Here is an 18946-nt window from a genome sequence, read left to right as displayed (position 1 = left end):
ACCTCTTTTTTAAGTGTTTTATTTTGAATCCCTATGTTGACCTAAAATGACGAAAATTCAAATGGGACTGTTATGCGAGTAGGGGCAGTCTACAAAGCACAAAAAAATAATGTTTTTTACCTGTTTTGAAAAGTTCTTTTGTTTCCATGTTGTTAGAAGTACGCGCTCACTCCATATGTAAGTGCAATTGTTCGACCATTGTTTGTTTTCGATGCAAAAAAAGAGATTTGTTGCCATTATTTCTTTCATAACTCTTCAAGGAGTTGATGGCCCACTTTGGTGTCTTCAGATGAAAGTTGTATCATAAATTGAGCTATTCAATGATATTTTTTGCAAAATATTCGGTGGTGCAGCCGGTACTTTTAAACGTCATTTAAAGTTTATTTACAGCTTTTCATGTTGAAGGTCTTTATTTATTTTTTTTCAGCTATTTTATTTGGAAAGCTGATAAAATTTCAATGCATTTTGATGTGCTATTTTATAATTTCCGTTGAAAAATAACAGAGTTATGAAGCTTTGAAAAATGGTTATTTTTTATTGACAAAAAAATCTAACCGAAGCTAACTCAAAAAATAAAAATGTTAGAAATCTGAAAAAATACATGTGTTTTTAAGTCGCAAAAATGAACCAAATTTTCAATTTTGGGGAAAATCTGAAGACCCCCGGCGCAAATTGTCAGATAATAAAAAAAATCCCCTGCTCTCCCATTATGATGGACACGATCGCTTCGCCTACGTCAACTCGTCGGGCGTCACTACCGATCCGGTGGTTACCAAGCAGTGCGGGTTACCGTGGATGGCCTTCTGGTTGTGACGTGTTGAAGCTTTCTGGCTGCATACTGGTGGCTTGTGGCGCTGTCGACGCCTTTGAAGGCTGCATTAAATATTTGGGGAAACCCATCATTTTCCCTCACCTATTTACTCAATGTTTCCTTGCCGATCCTCCAGTGCATAGGGCCGTTATAAAAGATCTCCACTGTTGATCCGGAGCCAGCGTCTTTACCTGGTCCCAGTCAAGTTTCTCATCGACAGTTCGGATTTCAGCTGCTAGGCTTCGCCGCCACGAGTTTCTGGGTCTGCCTCTTCTTCGATGTCCATCTGGATTCCAATCTAGCGCCTCTTTACAAATCTTGCTTTCAACTTTTCGCAGCGTGTGCCCAATCCATCTCCACCTATGTTCCCGAATCTCGATTTCTAGCGCTCTTTGATGACACCGGTGATGTAGTTCCTCATTCGAGATCCAGTTGCCAGGCCACCAAGCGCGGATGATATTCCGCAGGCAGCGGTTTACAAATACTTGCAGTTTTCGCGTCGTCACCGCATATCTGCACCAAGTTTCGCACCCGTACAGCAATTCAGATTTGACGGATTTTCGTTTGTAGAGAGATCTGGCGTGACCGCCAGATGTTTCGGAGACTCGCAAGCGCAAATCGGGCCTTTCTGATCCGGGTTTCGATGTCTTTCCTGGTACCACCTGTCGTAACCCTTTCTTTTATTCGCACTTATCTACTTTACACTTAACACTTTTTTTGCAGAATCAATTGAACAACAACCGTTCGCGTTAAAATTCGTTAATAAACTGAAATATATAACGTTGTCCTTTTCTTCCTCGATTTGAATCCCTTTTTCTCTCTCAGACTTTTGCAATCATGCTCTGACACTCTCTCGTTTTGTATAGTATCAGCAACTTACACTGAGAGAATATCGATAGTGTTTATTCATTGTAACACAAAGTTATTTTCTGAGCAGACGATATAGGTACTCATTTTCTTTTATATTATTTTTTAGCACCATTATTCTCTACACCACCATCAGGCGTTTTCTGGCTACCAAGATACTCCACTTTCTCAACTTGTTGCCCATGTACCATGAAACTGGAAGGAATTTCCTGTGATGATCTCCATCGACTTGGTCTTTCCGACATTGATTTTGAGACCTGCTGCCTTGGAACTTTCGATAAGGTCGTCGAGTTTGCTCTGCATATCCAGTTGTGTTTGGGCGAGCAAAACAATATCGTCAGTCGGGTCAAGGTCGTTCAGCTGCTCCATTGTTGAAGGATTCCACGGCAATTTTTGGTTCGGTGCACAGTCGATCGATCCAGTCAGGATCTCATCCATTAAGATAAGAAAAAGTAGCGATGATAAGATACATCCCTGTCTCACTCCAGCAGTTACAGGGATTGGTTCGGACAAGACATTGTCGTGCAAGACCTTGCACGATAATGACTAATACTGAGCTTCGATGAGATGGACTAATGTCTCTGGGACTTCTCGTCGCCTTAGAGCCGCGTATATGTATGTTTTCATGGCTAAGTCGATCGAATGCTTTTTTCGAAATCAACGAACACCAACAGAAGATAGTCCTGGAATTCGTTGATTTGTTTCAGTATGATTCGTAGCGTTGTGATGTGGTCCACACATGATCGTCCGAAACGGAATCCAGCTTGTTTCCATAGGACTGTAGCGTGGATTTTCTTCTGGATCCTGTTCAGGATCACTTTGCAGAGTACTTTGAGGGTTGTACAGATCAACGTTATGCCTCGCCAGCAACAGCACTCAGTCAGGTCTCCTTTCTTCGGGATCTTTACAAGGATACTCTGCATCCAATCGGCGGGGAATGTTGCAGGATCCCAGACGAAAAGACGGTGTTACATTTGTGCTGACAAGGCTGGGTCGGCTTTCAGTATTTCAGCAGGGATGCAATCGATCGCAGGCGCTTTGTTGAATTCCATGTTTTTGATTGCCGCTTCTATTTCAGCCAGCGAAGGCGCTTCCGAGTTGACGTTATTTATGCGATTTACTGTTGGCGCTTCGAGCTGCGGGTTCTATTGGCCATCGCTATTCGTGACTCGGAAGAGTTGTTCGAAGTGTTCAGTCCATCGTTTGAGCTGATCTGTTCGATCCGTTAATAACTGACCTGCTCAGTCTTTCAGCGGCATTCTAGCATTATTCCTTGCACCACTGCACTGAGGCGGTGAAAAATGTCATAAAGTAATCGGATATCTCCATTGGCGGCGGCTCTTTCTCCCTCTTCGGCTAAGAAGTTTGTCCAGGCTCTCTCGTCTCGTCTACAAGCACGTTTAACTGCCTTTTCCAGCTCCGCATATCAGAAGCGGGCGGCTTCTTTGGCTGACCCAGAGCATGCCTGCTCAATTCCGACATTCGCCTTTCTCCGATAATCGACCAACCTTCAGGTTTCATACGACATCCATTCACTTCGTCTTCCACAGACTTTACCGAGAGCACCATGGCTCGTGGTCAGAAAGGCATTCTAAAGTCCACACCACTGTTCTTCGATTGTTCCGTCTGCAGATAGTTCCGAGGCTCAGGATTCAAGTTGTTCAAAGTATGCCCTTTTCACCTCTGGATACTCCAACCGGCGGACGTCGTATCGTCATCCGACTAAATATCTCCTCTCGCCGCTGGACACGCGCGACTCTCAGTCGTATCTCACTAAGGACGAAGTGATGGTCAGTTGCAATGTCTGCGCTTCGTTTGTTGCGGACATCAAGAAGGCTCCTTCTCCATTTTCGACTGATGCAGATGTGGTCAATTTGATTTTCTGTTCGGCCATCTCGGGATACCAAAGTGACCTTATGTGCTGGTCGATGGGGTAAGAGCGATCCACCGATCACCATTTTCGCTCATCTGTCCTAGACCATGGCGCCCCATGATGCGCTCCAAGTTCTGATTATCGGAGCCAATCTTTGCGCTGAAGTCGCCTTAGTGGATTTGAATGTCACCCTTCGGAATTTTCTCTACCACGCTGTTCAGTTGACTGTAAAACTGGTCTTTCTCCTGCAAGTTGGCACCGTCAGTTGGCGCATAACACTGGATCATGGTAAGGTTTCTTACCCGTGTATTAAATCTGGCCACGATTATTCTTTCTTTTATCGGTTCCCATTTATGAGGGCCGCATGGGCCTGCGGGTTTAACAAGAAACCAACTCCTCGTTCCCGAGTAGACTGATCTCCTCTAAACCAGAGTAAAGCAGTACTTGCCCAGACTGTGTCTAGTGTTCTCTAGAGTTAGGCCAACGGACTTTGCTCATCCCAATATCTCTAGCTTGAGATGGCTAGCTTCTCTAGCAAGTTGAACCTGCTTACCTGGATGAGTAAGAGTAAAAACGTTCTAAGTTCTAATTCTAGTCCGTGTGTTCATATTCTCATTAAGCGTGATCGAAGAAGCATATTAAAATGGGTATGCATCAAATAATCTATGATACTTAAGTTCGTTGCTTAAATTTATATTTCTTCTGGATCTAAATCCGACGTGAATTGACATCTTGTCTTCTTATTTCAACTCACCGAAGCTAAAAATAGCACGACTAGGAACTGCATTACCGGCTAAGTAGCTTCTGTAATGGTCCGAATGGAATTCAAGGCCTTGTTGATTGCAAGAATGTGGATTTGTAGTTAGGTTTAATGTAGACAGTAGTGGTTTAAATGGAACGAGCCGCTTTTCGCAGAAATTCGGCTTCGTTCGTTTATTTTCTCAACTACAAGTTTATAGCTTCTCGAATCGAAAAAATTTCAAAATTAAGGAAAACATTTTAAGACAAACTTCCACTGTGCGTTGCCGTCTCAACCACCCCCGCCAACTTCACTATCGTCATCATCATCATCACCATCATCGTTACGCGGTAGAATTGGCAACAGCAGGAGCGGTATTTAACAACCTCTCCCTATAGATTCCTTCGCCAGCCGGGTTTCCATTAAACAGTAGTAGAAGGACCCAAAGCGCCACCCAACCATCTCAAAACGCCGGATTTGGGATGCCGGGCGGCGCGCCCGAACAAATGTTACCTCGTTCATTGGGCGTCGTTGTCGTTTTCGTCGCCGTCCCCGTCTTCGCCGGCCTCTACTCCGTTTGCTGCTCAATATTTATACGCTTCACCATCTTTTCTTATCGCTGACAATCTCCTTTGATATATTAAATTCAAATTTAATTAAATTTAATTAAAGTTTGTTCGCCATCACCCCTTTCGAGGCTGTTCTGGGCTCCAGGGTGGTGACCTCTTTTCTCTGCGTATACTTAAGCCATTCGCAATCCGACGACTGCTGTTCCGCCAGGCCAGGGCAAAGTCACGGCCAAGTTTTGCGGCTTCCTCGAAATGGAACCGAGGCAGGTAATCGGAAAATTGGAAATGGTGAGAGGACAACAGTTGGTAGCTAACTGCTGCTGCTGTAGCCGATACACAAACTTTGAATCCCCGGTTCCGCTTTCGGTTTCGATCTGACTGGGAGATTTGGACTCAACTGCGTTTTTGCGCGGAATGTTCGGAAGCCGCTTTCCCATTTTTGGTTGATTCGAAGAGTCTTGCAAGTTTTCTATCATTTTCCGGAATCTTATATTCCTGCATTAAATACTTCATTGATAAATTAAATAAGAAAATATTGAACAGTGAAATTAAATTCGAAACGTAAAATAAAATTATTTCGAATTTATATTCAACTGATAGTAATAAACAACACCCTAAAACAAGTTCAAATACGTCACTTTTATCCTTCTTATCAGATTTTGTTTTGCCATTCCTTCAAGTAGTATTTCTACCCACCGATATGTACTCCAGTATTAGATTTCCTCAAATCACATTTCCGCCCTCTAGTCGTCCCATCCGGTAGTACAATATTTGGAGTGTAAACACAATCATAAAGAAATCAACTGCACACGAAATTGCCGCCGTCATACCTGCCGCGTCCCAACACTTCCATCGTCGATATTCTCCAATCAATACGTGCACCTTGCTGAAGCATGTACGTAACTATGCTCGTCGTCAGCCTGCATTTTCCTGAATTGCACACATTTGGCATTGGTTCATACCAGCAACCATCTTCCAGCCGGAGCGACTTTTTGTCGAAGCCAGCAAGGACAACATTGACCTTAACCGTTTTCCAATCGAAAACTTTTTTTTTGACTGAACTCTCTTTTGTTCTCTTTTTTTAATTTTTTTTCTCGAACTGGATGATTTTTTCTAAATTGTTGTCTTCGGTTTACTAAACACAGAGAGAACAAAAAATGGAAAATAAAGACCTGATACTATTTATCGTGTATTACATCAATTATCTACATATTGTCAAGGAAATTTTGTAAAATTAGCAGAAAAATAAAATTTTCACTGAGATCATACAGAAAAATTAAACCATTTATAATTCAATATTTTTCGTTTTTGAGACAGTGTATATCAAAACGATGTTCATCGAATCCCAACCCGTTATGCTTCTTTCTACAAACATTCGTGTGTTCAACCGTTTTACTCCTTGTTATTGTTCTACATCATATTAAGAATATAATAACATTTGTTCTATACGCGTTTTTCTTTGCGTGAGGGTGGCATTTTTTGAAGCTTTTTTTTTTAATAGCTTAAAAAATCACGAAAGATGCTGAATTCCGTTGCAAAAATGTTTTTCTAGATCAAAGGCGATTAAAATAGGAGTAAAAATTTTCTCACTTTTGATGAGAATATTTAAAGCATTACATAAGTATTGCTCATTCGCTGTGCTGAAAATAACGGAATTAACCGGAATACAAAAATCGAATGCTCCAAAAAATAAACTGAAGAAATATAAACTCTTAAATGTCAATCGTTAGACTGTAGAACGAACTGCAGAATGCCATATTTTTAAAGCAATGGTAACTCTAAGTTTTAATAAATGTTTGTTTTGGGTTCAATTGGTTGTAATACGAATATATTTTTTATATTTTACTTTTTAATGATCCAGGCCCGTGTGAACGACCTGTCCATTGAAGGAAGGGGGGGGGGGGGGGGTGATTCTTAATTTAAACTCAGCTAGGAACAATAACAATACCAAAAGTATACAACAGACTAGCAAATTGATTTCCAAAATCATTTTCTTTTTAAGGATTTTTAACGAATAAATATCAGTCTCAGATTTTTGAAGTAAAAACAACAGTATTAAAAACAAAAGTTTTTACTTAAAAATTGGTAACCGAAAAAAATTTTAAACAGTCCAGTTTACAAATATGATATCAATATTTCAGTAACAGCGGAAAAAGATATAAATTTCGAATAAAACCAGAATTTAAAGCTTCGGGCAGAAATAGAGCATATAAAATATAATACCAGATTTGAAAAGTGTTGAAAACGCAGGTTTCAGTGGTGGAATAGAATTATCTTTATGCATGTTACGTCTGTGAGGTCTGTAGAATACAACTATATTAATTAGCGATAGCTTTTTGTCACTTTCCACTTCTTATATTCCCTAACCGGGAAAGTACTCATTTCTCATTGAGCACTGTGATATTCTTACCCAGAATATCTGGCAACACTGTTGTGTCACCACAAACCCAATTCGAGTATTCCCGTCTAACCGTGTGATGATGTAAACATTTGTACCGCGTTTATCATCATCACCTGTCATCAGCAATCATTGATCTATTGTTCTCGATTGCGAATTGAACATAGCAAAAGGAACCAAAACAAACTGTTTTGGTTTCGCTCGTGGCAGCAGAAAGAAGTTTGCTGCTGTGCCGCTGCTGTTCCGGAGGAAACCGTAAGTTTCAAAAAGAAATCAAAACCTAATTATTAATTAAATTTCAGACTTCAGTTCATCATTGTAAGCTTAAACTGACAATGTACAGGTTGGATAAAAAGCTTTCTTGAATTGTTCAATATGAAACTGATAAAAATATAAATAAGGTATTCCCAGTTTTGTTATAAATATAAAGCATGAATAAAGCATGAAGCATATACTAATTTGCTTAACCTTGCACATCAAAACGTAGCTTTTCAGCTGCTTTTCCGAATCCATTTTACGAACTTTGGATAGATTATTAAATAAAAAACATGATCGATTCAAGAAAGATGATTTGATTCGATCCATCCATGTATTGTTGTATAGATCATAGCAAAATCGGCCTATCGACTTTGCTTCTTCTAGACAATAATACGGTGCGGGACAAATGGTCTCGTACTGAAAAAAGTTTTCTCATAACACGATCTAGGCTCATTTTCAACACCTTTCATGCTTCCTTATCTAATCTATCCATTTATTATTTTCATTACTTTCATTTGATATTCTTCCTACTAGAATGTATGCTATACCGAAATGCCATTAATCATTCAATTTAAATCATAAATCAGCGGTGATTATCTGTTAACACGAAAGAGGGAATGACGATTATAATGAAAGATTAGCTTAAAAATTTAAAATTTTGCGGTTTTAAAAACTCGGGAACTACCATCACTCGTATTTCGAACATTATTGAAGAAAATTTGAAAAAACGAACTAACGAAAACGAAAAACTAATTGAATATTTGAATTGAGGGCACCCAAATGATTTGATCATAATAAGTTCTTAAATTCTTTGCACCTTCGAAATCGCATGGCTTGTAACTTGATAATTTGTTAAATTCTTATCGGATGCATGAATTTCAAAGTTAAAATGGTGGGTTTCAAATTCTGAACTTTTTTTATGATACTTTTTTACTAAACTTTTTTTTATTATACTTCTTAAAAAAAAATAACCCATTCTTAAGGAAGGATTTCTGTTTGTCAATATTTGGGTTTCTAATTTAATGATTAATGGCATTAATCATCAAATTAGAATCATAAACCAGCTGTGAAAATCTGTTATCATATTTGAATTTCATTACAAACGGTTTATTGAATAGCGGCTCTAAACTAACAATAAAAAAAAAGTTTCGATTCGCGAAGGTCTTATAATGTCGTTATATGAAATGTCTTTGGCCTGGAGTGATTTAGGAAAAACTTCCGCCGGAGGCGAGCCAATTTTTTTTCATGTTTGTTTAAACTAATTTTTGAATACCTTTTGAGATAAAAAAAAAATCCGGTAATATAGTACATTCATGTCTTGATCGTAATTTAACTTGGTAAAAATCTCCATGTAGGGGGGGGGGGGGGGGGGGTTAAACCACATATATCACATAAAAAATCATAGAATTGGATAAGACTTACAAGTTTTAAGCAATGTTCATGAAATTTGGAACACATGCAAGTTTTGGCAAGACGAGATTATTTATTGTAATATGTGACCTTTTTTTAATCGACGTGTACTACGAAATAACTCGTACAATTGTTTAACGATTTTGATTTAATTTGGCACGCAAGGAGAATTTGATACTATTTAAGATGATTAATTGTAATTAGTGATATCTTCAACTTTTGTAGCGAGATGTTGAGGGTGCATGCGAATTTTTATATTGAAAAATGAGTTTGAAAACGAAACTTTAGAAGGTAGGAGCTCCCATACAAAATGAATTTAAAATATCGTAAAATTTTAAGATGATATTCATTAAAACTGATTCACAACCATAATTTGACACAAAAAAGTGCCTGATCTTCCTCGTATTTCAAACGAGGGATTCTCATACATGATTTATAGAAAAATCAGCAAAACTCATTCATATTTTTTATATTTAAAAAAATATTGAATGATGATTTATTTTACTGAATGAGTGCTCCCACTTTCGATGCCTCAAGCAATTAAAAGTAATGTTTATGAATATTATTTTAAAAAAAACTAGCTGACCCAGTAAACTTCGTTTTATCTTATACTTAATTAATCGTTGAAATGTTTAACTTCATCTACACGTCTTAAATTTCTACGTGCTCGTAAATCAATTTTAATGAAAATCGTCACAAAATTGTTCGAGTTGTGTCCCGTTTGAAGTTGATTTTGTATGGGAGCGCCCCTTCCGTAAAAGTGAGATTCTCTAGGCTATTATACAAATCATCTCAAACCCAAAAACCGAATTTCACTTCATTCCAACTGTCCATTTATACGTGATGGTGTTGCAAAGAAAACGCCCCCATTTTTATATTTAAAATAAGAAGATTTGACAAACCAAGATGAATTTTAGACTAAATACCCCTCTATAAACGAGGAACATCCAAAACAACTTGAATATTTTTCAAAACATTTTAATCAAGTTTGGTGTGCAAGCAAGTGTGTACATAAAACAAAGATTCTTGTATTGTATGGCTATAGCATTTCTTTCTTTCAGAACGGTTCGAGAATTCTATTATTATCAATTTCGAAAAAAAAAACATTTTTTTACATACACCGATGATTCACTGAATTACTACACCCTTTTCACTTTGCAAACGTGGGTCCCATACAAAAGTAATGAAAATTACGACAGACCTCGAAAATTATTTAGAGATTTTCATCAATTATTCTTATAATTAAACAACTAAATTTTGACCTAACTCGATCAATGAAACAAATTCTCCATTTCCACATATGCTTATATAGGCCCCATTTTTATTATATTTAGATCACTGACAAGTTACCATATTTAGAGGTTGTTCATTTCACCAAAAAAACTCTTCCACTTTGAAAAGGATAGGGGAAGGGGATGTTCCCTTAAAAAAGAATTGGATATGGACAATGATTTTGATATTAGGCCGAATATTCTGCTTACCGAATATACAATAACATTATTGTCAATTTTTTCTCAATGATTTTGGAAAATTTATAAAATATACCAAAAGTAATGTTGAAAAAACTACTCAGTCACCAAAACTTTTGGTTTCAGTAAAACATTTTAGGTGTAACCATGTATCTTTCTCTGTAGATAGCTTTATACTTTGATTATCGTTCATTCCAGATTTTCTTGTCCATAAATCCAATAAAGAATTCGAAATAAGTCAAATCTCACTGGGAGGACCAAATATTATTAAAATCTTCCCTTTCGTTTTCGAATTTGAAAAAAAAAATAAAATAAACATAAATTTTTGTTTAATCCTTAGATACGATTGCTGCTGCTGTGATTCAATGAAAACATGAAATTTCACTTTCCTTTTTTTCTTGTATGTTTTTAGCCAAGATTTTGTTCAGGTTCAGATTATCCTGATAAATTCTATGTAAAAGATTGATTTTTAAATGTAAATAAACCGTTTTGAACATTTAAACACTCTACAATCGATAACTAACCCAAGCAACCAAAACTCTCATATCTATTTAAACTCGTTCCTCCAAAGCTCGAATTTCGCTGAACAAAGGTTTCAAAGGGAATTTGTACCGAATTTTCTCGAATGTGAGCATGAAAGTTACAAAAGGTTCCTCAAATAGCCTTCTATGGACTTGAAGTTCCAAAAAGTTCCTCAAATAGCTTTTTTTGTGACATTTCAATCGCATCCACACAGTATAAAAGTTAAAAATTAGGTCTCAAATAGCCTTCTGTGAACTTCAAGTTCCAAGAAGTTTCTCAATCACCCTATTTTGTGACATGTCAATCGCATCCACACTGTATAAAAGTTACAAATTAGGTCTCAAATAGCGTTCTGTGAACTTCCAGTTTCAAGAAGTTCCTCTCTGTGAACTTCAAGTTCCAAGAAGTTCCTCAAATAGCCTTTTCTGTGACATGTCAATCGGATCATTCATTTTTTGAGGCATGTCCGCCATTTCATGAATATGAAATGTGAACGAACATCACAAAAGGGCATATAATAAATAAATCATTTTTGGAGCTTGGAAATTGTTGAAATGTATAATTTATATTGAAACTTAAACTCAGAACAACTTAAAGCTAACTCGCAAATGATTGTTTTTGAATAGAGTAAATACCTTGACTTTATAAAATTTCGTCCAACTGTATTTACTTACCACGAATTTATCACACATTGAAAGTCCCTTAATTCATTTATTAAATATCAAGATAAAATCTAGAATTTGTATAATTTTATGCTTAGCAGTTATAAACATGGAATTTAATTTTTTTTAAACTGATTTTATATTAACGGATGATTGATTTGTACGCCGTTTCGTAATGTTTCTTAGTAATAATCAACATACGTCTTTGCTGCTGGCCGCTGGCTGTCCTTGCGAGTATTCTAGGAAGCTTATAACCACTTCGAATTTTAGCTGCCGGTAAGGCAACATCTAGGCGTGGCGTCGTGGCATCGTGTTCGGCTATCATCTCGGAGGATCGGGTTCAAATCTAGTACCAGGACTAATTTTTTCTATTAGGTTGTTTGATTGCCTGAGTAAGCGAATCAAGTAATTGTGCAGCAGAACTGACGTACGTGCTGGCATGTATCGAACAAAGTTAAAAATAAAGCAATTAAGTATTGAGGGAGGTGATGGGAGGAATAAAGATGGATGTCGAAAAATCGACAGCACCACCACATGGGCTGGTGATTACCAAAGGAGAGGAAAATATTTTTTTTGTTTTCGCTGATTGAACGTTTACTTGTGGGCTGAATAGAAGGCCGTTCAAATCCGTAATGGAACTTCAAAGTTTCAATAAGAACTTAAATTTTGGGCTGAATAAAACGAATATCAGCACATTTATTATGCTGATTAAGCTGTGTTCGACCTTTTTAATGAAATTTTTGGTTGCTTGGGAAGCTCGTAGAATACTTTTTCTGGTCTTAGTATAATCAGTGGTAATAAGTTTAGTTAGATTTTTCAAATGAAATAATAATCACTCTGTTAGTGACAATCCAACTCTTTTCTCTCAATTTGTATCACTTTGATTTCACAAAATTGTAGTCAATGAAAATTCCTATTAAATCATGTCATTGACACATGATTTTGGATTAACGCTAAAGGTAAGACGAGCGTTTTCAAAGTGATTAGAATGATGTTGTCTTTGAAAAAACCATTAAAAAAGGTTAAAAAATCTTCAAAAAAAAAAAAATAAAATGTTCTAGACCCCCCGGTGGATTACTTCAAATTTGGGTTCAAATGAAAGAGGAAAGTCGCAGCTTTTGAACGGTGCAAAAATTAGTAATGCTAATTTTCGAAAAATAAAGTTTCCTCCCAGAGACACCGTGGCATATTCAACCGAATATTCGGCCGAGTATTCGTTTGGCCGAATAGTTGAAAAGGTCAATATTCGGTATTCGACTAAACCAAATTTTCGAGAGACTCAATCAAAAATGAAAAACTTAACTACCTACAAGTTTTTACCTAAAGAGCTCATTTATTGTATTGAAAACCCTTCCCAATGTAAGGGTCTATCGAGCATTCAAATCATTTTAACGATTGGAGGTACTCCATGTGAATTTCATGAACCTCGGTACACAAGCAAGTTTTGCCATCTTTAGAAAATATATGAGGCCCTTGGAGCCAAAGGGGTATAAGTGCATAAAAGTTTATTTCGAGAAAACACGCTTTAAAGTTGTTGGGTTTGGCCATTTTCCATATATTTTTCGAAAATTTGTATTTTGCTCTCGAACGTAAAAGTATGTAAACAAAATTCAAAAAATCTGAAAAAATCACCTAATATAGTTTGATATATGAAAAATCGTTTGCCATCATTAACTCAAAATCGACCATTTTGTCACTTATACCCCTTTGGCTCTGAGGGCCTCATATCTTCCCCTCCCACTTTTAAAGGTTATGGCGGAGATTTTTTTTAGTATGAATAGGTTATATAATCAAACTTCTTGAGAGTTATATAAGCTAAATCTTCAACAAGAGTGGCTCCAGAGAGAACAGGATTTCAATAACATTTAAACTATTACGTTTCAATTTTATCATCCGGACGCTGAATTGAAGAACAGTCACATAATTCCTAGCTTCACAAATTTAATTTATCAATCAGCATTTCGGCGACCGACTCAGTCAAAGCCATTCGAATTTATTCCATAGTGTAGGCTACCATTTAATCTACCTCGATACAACCTCTTTCTTCTCTTTTTACCACTTCCATCTCCATCGTCATCAATCCATGAACGAAAGTGACAAGAAAGCGGCAAAATCTCGAATCGTTCCTTTTGCTCGTTCCTAGGATGATGGCAATCCTGGAATAGGAAAATCCCGAGGACAATGTTCATTCATTACCTTCTGGTTTGTTACAATCACTCGAATCGGGAGGGATTCATGTTTTCCATCATCAGCTCCTTCTTTCAACTTCTACCGAGACCTTTCCTCGTCCGACTAGTGGCCACACGACAAGGCGTCTGGAGCAAGAGATTGCAAGAGACATCGTCGCCAATCGCCAGTCCACTTCCTTGTCGAAGTGCTCCAGATACCTACAGGACACAAAACTAGATCTCGACGGTCATCACGCTGATTCAGGCCCATCCCATCTTCCACCCCCGCACATCCTGACCCATTAATCTACGAGCAACCGTCGAGGCTAGTTGGGAACAATCGCTCATCAAATATACACCCGAGAAAATGTCGATTTGATGATTTCGTTCGGATTTCGACTTTTGCTTTCGGACTAAACAGGCCATGGCGTCTGATCTCGTTCGGCCATGATGTGTTGTGCCAGCAGTGCAGCTGGAAAGTTTGTCCTGGGTCCACTACTGGATACGGACGAAATCTTGGTGTTGAGAGGATTCAACAAGGGACTTCGAGAATGTGTGTGTTCATTTTGGATACGTCCTCTGAGCAAGGTTTAGGTGGGAGTGGCTCTGGAAGGAAATCAAATGACAGTTTGATTAGAGCAAGATTTTCAGTCAGCAGCATGTTGATTCAAGATGTTGAGTTTGAAATCAAAAATTCATCGAAAGAAGTTCCCTATCAAACAAAATGGAAGTGAATTGTAAGTATTTTAAAAACAAGTACTTAAAAATAAAAATCAAACAAAAGTATGCAATTCTCTTGCAATGAAGTATGCTAAAATATAGAAAAAAAAAGCCAAAAATGACAAAAATGACAAAAATGACAAAAATAACAAAAATGACAAAAATGACAAAAATGACAAAAATGACAAAAATGACAAAAATGACAAAAATGACAAAAATGACAAAAATGACAAAAATGACAAAAATGACAAAAATGACAAAAATGACAAAAATGACAAAAATGACAAAAATGACAAAAATGACAAAAATGACAAAAATGACAAAAATGACAAAAATGACAAAAATGACAAAAATGACAAAAATGACAAAAATGACAAAAATGACAAAAATGACAAAAATGACAAAAATGACAAAAATGACAAAAATGACAAAAATGACAAAAATGACAAAAATGACAAAAATGACAAAAATGACAAAAATGACAAAAATGACAAAAATGACAAAATTGACAAAAATGACAAAAATGACAAAAATGATAAAAATGACAAAAATGACAAAAATGACAAAAATGACAAAAATGACAAAAATGACAAAAATGACAAAAATGACAAAAATGACAAAAATGACAAAAATGACAAAAATGACAAAAATGACAAAAATGACAAAAATGACAAAAATGACAAAAATGACAAAAATGACAAAAATGACAAAAATGACAAAAATGACAAAAATGACAAAAAAGACAAAAATGACAAAAATGACAAAAATGACAAAAATGACAAAAATGACAAAAATGACAAAAATGACAAAAATGACAAAAATGACAAAAATGACAAAAATGACAAAAATGACAAAAATGACAAAAATGACAAAAATGACAAAAATGACAAAAATGACAAAAATGACAAAAATGACAAAAATGACAAAAATGACAAAAATGACAAAAATGACAAAAATGACAAAAATGACAAAAATGACAAAAATGACAAAAATGACAAAAATGACAAAAATGACAAAAATGACAAAAATGACAAAAATGACAAAAATGACAAAAATGACAAAAATGACAAAAATGACAAAAATGACAAAAATGACAAAAATGACAAAAATGACAAAAATGACAAAAATGACAAAAATGACAAAAATGACAAAAATGACAAAAATGACAAAAATGACAAAAATGACAAAAATGACAAAAATGACAAAAATGACAAAAATGACAAAAATGACAAAAATGACAAAAATGACAAAAATTACAAAAATGGCAAAAATGGCAAAAATGACAAAAATGACAAAAATGACAAAAATGACAAAAATGACAAAAATGACAAAAATGACAAAAATGAAAAAAATGAAAAAAATGAAAAAAATGACAAAAATGACAAAAATGACAAAAATGACAAAAATGACAAAAATGACAAAAATGACAAAAATGACAAAAATGACAAAAATGACAATAATGACAAAAATGACAAAAATGACAAAAATGACAAAAATGACAATAATGACAAAAATGACAAAAATGACAAAAATGACAAAAATGACAAAAATGACAAAAATGACAAAAATGACAAAAATGACAAAAATGACAAAAATGACAAAAATGACAAAAATGACAAAAATGACAAAAATGACAAAAATGACAAAAATGACAAAAATGACAAAATGACAAAAATGACAAAAATGACAAAAATGACAAAAATGACAAAAATGACAAAAATGACAAAAATGACAAAAATGACAAAAATGACAAAAATGACAAAAATGACAAAAATGACAAAAATGACAAAAATGACAAAAATGACAAAAATGACAAAAATGACAAAAATGACAAAAATGACAAAAATGACAAAAATGACAATAATGACAAAAATGACAAAAATGACAAAAATGACAAAAATGACAAAAATGACAAAAATGACAAAAATGACAAAAATGACAAAAATGACAAAAATGACAAAAATGACAAAAATGACAAAAATGACAAAAATGACAAAAATGACAAAAATGACAAAAATGACAAAAATGACAAAAATGACAAAAATGACAAAAATGACAAAAATGACAATAATGACAAAAATGACAAAAATGACAAAAATGACAAAAATGACAAAAATGACAAAAATGACAAAAATGACAAAAATGACAAAAATGACAAAAATGACAAAAATGACAAAAATGACAAAAATGACAAAAATGACAAAAATGACAAAAATGACAAAAATGACAAAAATGACAAAAATGACAAAAATGACAAAAATGACAAAAATGACAAAAATGGCAAAAATGACAAAAATGACAAAAATGACAAAAATGACAAAAATGACAAAAATGACAAAAATGACAAAAATGACAAAAATGACAAAAATGACAAAAATGACAAAAATGACAAAAATGACAAAAATGACAAAAATGACAAAAATGACAAAAATGACAAAAATGACAAAAATGACAAAAATGACAAAAATGGCAAAAATGGCAAAAATGACAAAAATGACAAAAATGACAAAAATGACAAAATGACAAAAATGACAAAAATGACAAAAATGACAAAAATGACAAAAATGACAAAAATGGCAAAAATGGCAAAAATGACAAAAATGACAAAAATGACAAAAATGACAAAAATGACAAAAATGACAAAAATGACAAAAATGACAAAAATGACAAAAATGACAAAAATGACAAAAATGACAAAAATGACAAAAATGACAAAAATGACAAAAATGACAAAAATGACAAAAATGACAAAAATGACAAAAATGACAAAAATGACAAAAATGAAAAAAATGAAAAAAATGACAAAAATGACAAAAATGACAAAAATGACAAAAATGACAAAAATGACAAAAATGACAAAAATGACAAAAATGACAATAATGACAAAAATGACAAAAATGACAAAAATGACAAAAATGACAATAATGACAAAAATGACAAAAATGACAAAAATGACAAAAATGACAAAAATGACAAAAATGACAAGAATGACAAAAATGACAAAAATGACAAAAATGACAAAAATGACAAAAATGACAAAAATGACAAAAATGACAAAAATGACAAAAATGACAAAAATGACAAAAATGACAAAAATGACAAAAATGACAAAAATGACAAAAATGACAAAAATGACAAAAATGACAAAAATGACAAAAATGACAAAAATGACAAAAATGACAAAAATGACAAAAATGACAAAAATGACAAAAATGACAAAAATGACAAAAATGACAAAAATGACAATAATGACAAAAATGACAAAAATGACAAAAATGACAAAAATGACAAAAATGACAAAAATGACAAAAATGACAAAAATGACAAAAATGACAAAAATGACAAAAATGACAAAAATGACAAAAATGACAAAAATGACAAAAATGACAAAAATGACAAAAATGACAAAAATGACAAAAATGACAAAAATGACAAAAATGACAAAAATGACAAAAATGACAAAATGACAAAAATGACAAAAATGACAAAAATGACAAAAATGACAAAAATGACAAAAATGACAAAAATGACAAAAATGACAAAAATGACAAAAATGACAAAAATGACAAAAATGACAAAAATGACAAAAATGACAAAAATGACAAAAATGACAAAAATGACAAAAATGACAAAAATGACAAAAATGACAAAAATGACAAAAATGACAAAAATGACAAAAATGACAAAAATGACAAAAATGACAAAAATGACAAAAATGACAAAAATGACAAAAATGACAAAAATGACAAAAATGACAAAAATGACAAAAATGACAAAAATGACAAAAATGACAAAAATGACAAAAATGACAAAAATGACAAAAATGACAAAAATGACAAAAATGACAAAAATGACAAAAATGACAAAAATGACAAAATGACAAAAATGACAAAAATGACAAAAATGACAAAAATGACAAAAATGACAAAAATGACAAAAATGACAAAAATGACAAAAATGACAAAAATGACAAAAATGACAAAAATGACAAAAATGACAAAAATGACAAAAATGACAAAAATGACAAAAATGACAAAAATGACAAAAATGACAAAAATGACAAAAATGACAAAAATGACAAAAATGACAAAATGACAAAAATGACAAAAATGACAAAAATGACAAAAATGACAAAAATGACAAAAATGACAAAAATGACAAAAATGACAAAAATGACAAAAATGACAAAAATGACAAAAATGACAAAAATGACAAAAATGACTCAAATGACTAAAATGACAAAAATGACAAAAATGACAAAAATGACCAAAATGACAAAAATGACAAAAATGACAAAAATGACAAAAATGACAAAAATGACAAAAATGACAAAAATGACAAAAATGACAAAAATGACAAAAATGACAAAAATGACAAAAATTACAAAAATGACAAAAATTACAAAAATGACAAAAATGACAAAAATGACAAAAATGACAAAAATGACAAAAATGACAAAAATGACAAAAATGACAAAAAA

The sequence above is a fragment of the Uranotaenia lowii genome, chromosome 2, assembly GCF_029784155.1.
Source record: "Uranotaenia lowii strain MFRU-FL chromosome 2, ASM2978415v1, whole genome shotgun sequence".
Lineage (NCBI taxonomy): Eukaryota > Metazoa > Arthropoda > Insecta > Diptera > Culicidae > Uranotaenia > Uranotaenia lowii.
Note: the sequence above shows the minus strand (reverse complement) of the source record.